The sequence below is a fragment of the Castanea sativa genome, chromosome 5, assembly GCF_040712315.1.
Source record: "Castanea sativa cultivar Marrone di Chiusa Pesio chromosome 5, ASM4071231v1".
NCBI classification, from domain to species: domain Eukaryota; kingdom Viridiplantae; phylum Streptophyta; class Magnoliopsida; order Fagales; family Fagaceae; genus Castanea; species Castanea sativa.
This window is the reverse complement of record NC_134017.1, coordinates 38,215,404-38,221,568: the sequence shown is the minus strand read 5'-3', so window position 1 is coordinate 38,221,568 and position 6,165 is coordinate 38,215,404.

The window sequence follows — 6,165 nt, the reverse complement described above, 5'->3', positions numbered from 1 at the left end:
TGGCCTTGGTTTGGGTTGATATTCCAAGTACCTTGCATAAATGTTTCATTTATAAACTGTTTTCTATAATCCCTCTTTCTGTGTTCGATTTTTTGTCTTTTGCATGCGTCTTTCCCTTGCTTTCTGACTGAGTATATTTGTTTAATTTGTACATGTAGGGTATCTTTGAGTTTTATGCATACGGCTATTTTGATGCTGAAGCTGGGGTAAATGAATGGTAGGCTTTTTTTTTTTTTAAGAAATATATTTTCATTTAAAAAGCTGTGGTGGGGTGCAGCTAGAATGGTAAAATCTAGGGCATTAGTGGAGCTCGATGGAAATATATATGTAAGTCAGTGATAGTACTTTTTATCGTTGAGTTTTTTATTCATTATTCTTTCTTCGTCTCTAAAAAAATCAGGTTTCCTTCATGTTTAAATATTTTCTATATTGAGAACTATTTTCTGTTTGGCAATAGATTCTTTTGATATACAATATAGGCTTTACCTTTTGGTGCTTCTCTTACATGCATGCCTTGTTCTAAGATTGTGCCCTGTATTGCACCTTTTTATTGAAAATGTTTTACCTATAAAAATACAAAGCATCGTACAATGTATGCTTCTTTTTAGGGGGATGTCTTAATTTTCATTTGTCGCCTAATGTGTCTCCTCTCTCATAGTCTCTTGCTCAGCTTCCTCCCGATGCAGTTGCATCAATTATTGATGGCTTGTAGAGATTGTACATTGAAAAGCCAAAGCCACTAGAAGTTGCATATCTTTTGTTTGCAAAATGGAGATATTCTGATCTTTCTAGCTTTGTTGTCAAGTTTCAACTCTACTTTTTAAGAACTCTGTAATAGAGGATTGATTTTTATTTGTATTTTTGCAGAAGAACGGTGATTTTGTTGCTAAACCCATGGTCTTTTGGGTCAATATTCCACTGGAAAGACAAATTGAATAAACATTTGCTAAAATGCAACTATCTAGGTTACTTAAGGTTTATTTTTGTTTGTCCCTTCTGTTTTGTTAGTATGACTGGATCTCAAAGATGAATGTCCCTTTTGATTTGTTGTTGCCTGTATAGAGATTTATAAAATTGATTACTAGTAGCTAATTATGATGTCATGTATATACGGGATTCAAATTTTTCTTTATGCTTTTGATCCCCTGAAAATTTTTGTAAAAAGCATGAATCCATAAGCTATTGGACTTATCTTTGTAATTGCATCTGGCACTCTTGGAGTTCATGGGGGCTAACGGATCTACTGGATTTGAAGCTGTTGCTGCTGCAGAAAAGAATGCGGCTTTATTGACTGCAAGAGCTGGTTCCTTGGATCTATTTGCAATTCCCTCAATATTCCATGTTTCAGCTGCCCTTCAATATCCTGCTGGTGAGTCATGGCTTCTTTGTTTATACACGACATAAGTATAAAATACTAGGAAGCACCGTTATGGAATGGGTATAGGTATGCATTTACAGCTTATACAATGGCATTGCCATAACAACAGTTAACCTTTTTAATTTTGGTGGTTACATTCTAGAATTATTGTATAGGACCTTTGTTAACATTGTGACATACATTGTTAGTTGTAGCCTTTTGTTCTTTCTCAATCACTTATATCTTAGGGGAATTTTGCGTCGGGAGTTGCGTGGCAATTCTGTGCTATCCCCCTAGAGAGGGCAGATGACAAAACTAGTTTAGTTAATTTGCAGAGTTGTACCTTTAGGTTTAATGTAGGCCACATGGAGAGAGTGGAACAATAGAGCATTTAAAGGGTTAGAATGGTCCACGATGGGTTTTAAGATGCTTTTGTTGTATTCCTTATGTGAATGGATGACTGCTTTATCATTCCATTCATGTTCTAATACGTTCATGTTTCTTGATGATTATAATTTCCCTTTGATTTGACCGCTTGCTTGTAATTCTTGTGTGTAGGGTGATGTTCATATTTTCCCGTTCTATAATCTCTTGTTACAAAGTTTTGGTTTGTCCTGTGTCATCATGATAAAAAGTTCTCCGATATCCCAGGAAGTTTATTTTTGTGCCTTGTTGTGGAGTTTGGTAATACAATTTGAGTTTGCTAATACATCTTATTTATTGACATGGGGTTTTTGCTTTATCATGAGGTGGGCTTTCAGGTGTGTGTAAGAGATATTGTCCATAATCTTCCTTCCCTTTTACTGTCGAAATTGTTAGATATTGATTTGTTTCTTTGTAAATGTTCTCGAAACAGTGTTGATCACTGTAGTTGAGGATATCGAATGCTCCGATATAGCTGATGTTATTGTTGAACTGAATCTTCTGAGTGCTTCAAAAGAAGGTAATGTAATTCTTTCATTCCTTTGGTTTGTTTCTAGCAATTGCAATATGTAAATGTCATTAACACTTTCAGCACTATCAATAGTATATCAGGATTAATACGCTTTTGTATAATAGTGAGCTTATCTACTGATGTTGCAAAGTTGTTTTTCTTTATAAGAATTTTTGTCAACCAAGTATTGCAATTCTTTTCCTTTTTGTCTTTGGTGTGAGATTGAGAAAATATGGCAGGTTCACTGGTTTTTTGATTTCCAGATGGATGAAGAAGTCGACTTCGTCGTCAAGAACGAAAAAGAGTCCCCTTAAACAACGCGTCCTATAGGGTTCTTATTCTATCTCTGACTTTTATTTTCACAGATTTAAAAGTTAAATTAGATCTACTATATGTTTTCAACTTTTACAATTTCAATTGGGTTTGGTTCTAAATTTAAATTAAAGAAAAACTATTTTTATTAAATATTTTCAGTAATGGTTTTTTTTTTTGTTTTGAAACATGTCTATTGGATTTAAATCATTCAATTTCTTTCTCTGCAGAGATGAAGTGGAATCTTTCTACATTCTAGAGTTTCTAATTTCATTAAAGCAATGGTACTAATTTCTTTTCCTAATATTCTCTTCAATTATAGTTTGTTGTCAATTTAAGAATTTTGATTCATAACCCTTTTCCTCTCAATTTGTTGAAGTCAGGGAAAACCCTACAAGATGAAATTCTACCTAATGAGACCAAATTGGATGACATTTTCAGCTTTCTTTACATTTTATTTGCTTGTTTTGGTTTTTTTTTTTTCCCCTGCCTTGTCTTACAAAGGTATAATCCTATTCTCTGGGGGTTCCTATAGGAAGTCTTGCAAGTAACCCAAATGGTCCATGTCATATAGACGATTTTTAGAGGGTTATTTAGGTTTGGATTGTTAAAACTATTCGTTACATTAGCATTTTAGCTTTTGAAAACATATTTAGCGTGTGCTTCTGTTATTGCCTTTATTTGAATATTGCTCTTTGGCTTTCAGTTTAGAGAAGAGCTTGGCTTTCAGTGTTAATTGGATTTACCTTTATAGTTGTTGGGTAATATACTAGTTTTTCTATTTGTTGTCTTGCAACTCTTGCCTTTCTTAGTGCATGTTATAAATCTCATTTTGAGTCACTGTTATTTATCATGATCTTTTTAGCATTTTGCTTTAGATTACCTAAGTTTTGATTGTGCTTCTACCTTAACTACTTGTTTCCAATTTACTTTAACTTTAACAATTGTTTGTTGGAGTTGTTGATTTTCTCTTTTACTTTATTAATTTATTTTTCATTAAATGATGCTTGTGTATTTATTTTTTATTTTGTATATTCTATTTTATTCCAGGGCTGATGCGTTTGCATCCTTTTATGTAAGGTTGATTTGATTTTGTTGTTCTCTTTTGTATATTCTTCTAAGTTGAATTTGTTTTGTTATATTTTATATTCTTGGAAGTGTTTTTCTTGAACCATGTAGCTGGGTATGTGTTTTTTCAGTTTGCTATATGTGGTGGATTCAAAGCTTGCGCGACTAAGGGTTTGCACTTTCCTCTTGTACATTTGTTTGCTAAGTGTTGGGAAATATGCTAGTTTTTCTATTTGTTGTTTTGCAACTCCTGTCATTCTTAGTGCATGTTATATATCTCATTTTGAGTCACTTTTTACTGTAATTTATCATAGTCGTTTTAGCATTTTGCTTTAGGTTACCTAAGTTTTGATTGTGCTTCTACCCTAACCACTTGTTTCCAATCTACTTTAGCTTTAACAATTGTTCATTTGGGTTTTTGATTTTCTCTTTTGCTTTATTAATTTATTTTTCGTTAAATGCTGCTTAGACTATGTAGCTGGGTATGTGTATTTTCGGTTTGCTACATGTGATGGATTCAAAGCTTGTGCCACTAAGGGTTTGCACTTTCCTCTTGTAAATTTGTCTACTTGTCTTGTTTCTATTGACGTTTTCTTTGTACAGGACACAGGAAACTTGTTTGACATGGCTGCATGTGTGTCCCAACCATTTTTTTGCTCCAAAATAAAAGGCTGAAACGCACTACCTCTAACACTGATCTCCTTCCACTTCTTCCTCTCACGCTGATCTTCTTCTTCTTCTTCTTCCTCCCCCGTCGAACTTCTTCTTCCTATCACGCTGATCTCTTCTTCTTCTTCAGCTCTTAGATCTATAATCCTATTTCACTTTTATAGTTTTGCCCCTTTGCCCTTTTTGTCCATGTGTGCTTTTTATTGCTTTGTCTGCCTCATTGTGTCAAACATTAAGAGCTCTTTTATCTCCAGCCGCCCTCTTGAACAAAAGATGTGTAAATAGATGTTTCTTTTCAATTTTTTTTGTCTTTTATGAGTTAAAAGTCTACCACCTATCAAGCCAGGTAGTCAACATGTTTTCAATTCTTTTTTCATTATCTAGGTAGACAGTATCAGTGGCCAGACTTTAATATGCTTCTAAAAGATTTTTTAGCAATTATTTAAAAATATCTTTGTTGTAAAACAAATTTTTCAGTTTTGTCTTCTGTGTGTTTATTTGTAATTTTGTAAGTTTTAAGGTATTCATGTTCAAAAGATATGTTCTTTGGTGATTGCCATCTTTCAGTGTCTCTCTTATAGAATAATATTCTAATTGCATGATTTCCATATGTGATCAGTCTTTTAAAGAAATGGTTGTAATGTGTCTGGTGAAAGATTAAGGAAAGAGGCGGAATTTATCGAAACACACATTTTTCAAGCATGCAAAGTCTCTTGAGCTTTTTGTGAAGAAATGATTCGCTAACTTGCCACTCCTTTGGAATCATGTAAAAGCCCTCCAGATTTCCCATCATATTGCTGAGATGCACCTTCCGTATTTTCACTTGTCCTGGTAAGCTTGTCTCATGGCTGTGGTTAATTTTGCAGCTTAAAGATCAAGTGCAACTTTGTAAAGAACAAGAGGTAATATCACATATCATAAACATTTGTCCACGCCATTAAATTTGAACTTACAATGCATGTAGTAATATTTCTTTAATTTTTATCTATATTTACTACATATTTAATTCAATTGGATGCATTTCTTAAGAATAACTGATGTAGGATCTCTCACTTAACTTTAATTATCTGTCAAAACCATCCCCACCCCCTCTCTTTTCCCTAATTTTGTTTCTGTTAAGTTTTTCCAATTCTTCATATTGACAAAGGTTCCCTTTCCATTTAGTTACACTGATGATATGGAGCTTGATGATGTTGTGCATATGGCTATTTTGATGCTGAAGGAGGGGTAAATGAATGTTAAGCTTTAAAAAAAAAGAAGTATATTTTTATTTAAAAAGCTGTGGTGGGGTGCAGCTAGAATGGTAAAAGCTAGGGCATTGGTAGAGCTCGATGGAAATATATATATCAGTCAATGATAGTACTTTTTATCGTTGAGTTTTTTTATTCATTATTCTTTCTTCGTCTCTAAAAAAATCAGGTTTCCTTTATGTTTAAATATTTCTATTTTGAGAACTATCTTCTGTTTGGCAATAGATTCTTTTGATATACGATATAGGCTTTACCTTTTGGTGCTTCTCTTACATGCATGCCATGTTCTAGGATTGTGCCCTGTACTGCACCTTTTTTTTTGAAAACGTTTTACCTATAAAAATACAAAGTATCATACAATGTATACTTCTTTTTAGGGGGATGTCTTAATTTTCATTTGTTGCCTAATGTATCTCCTCTCTCATCATCTATTGCTCAGCTTCCTCCCAATGCAGTAACTGCAGTTACATCAATTATTGATGGCTTGAAGAGGATTGATTTTTATTTAGTATATTTGCAGACGAGCGGTGATTTTATTGCTAAACCCATGGCCTTTTGGGTCAATATTCAACTGG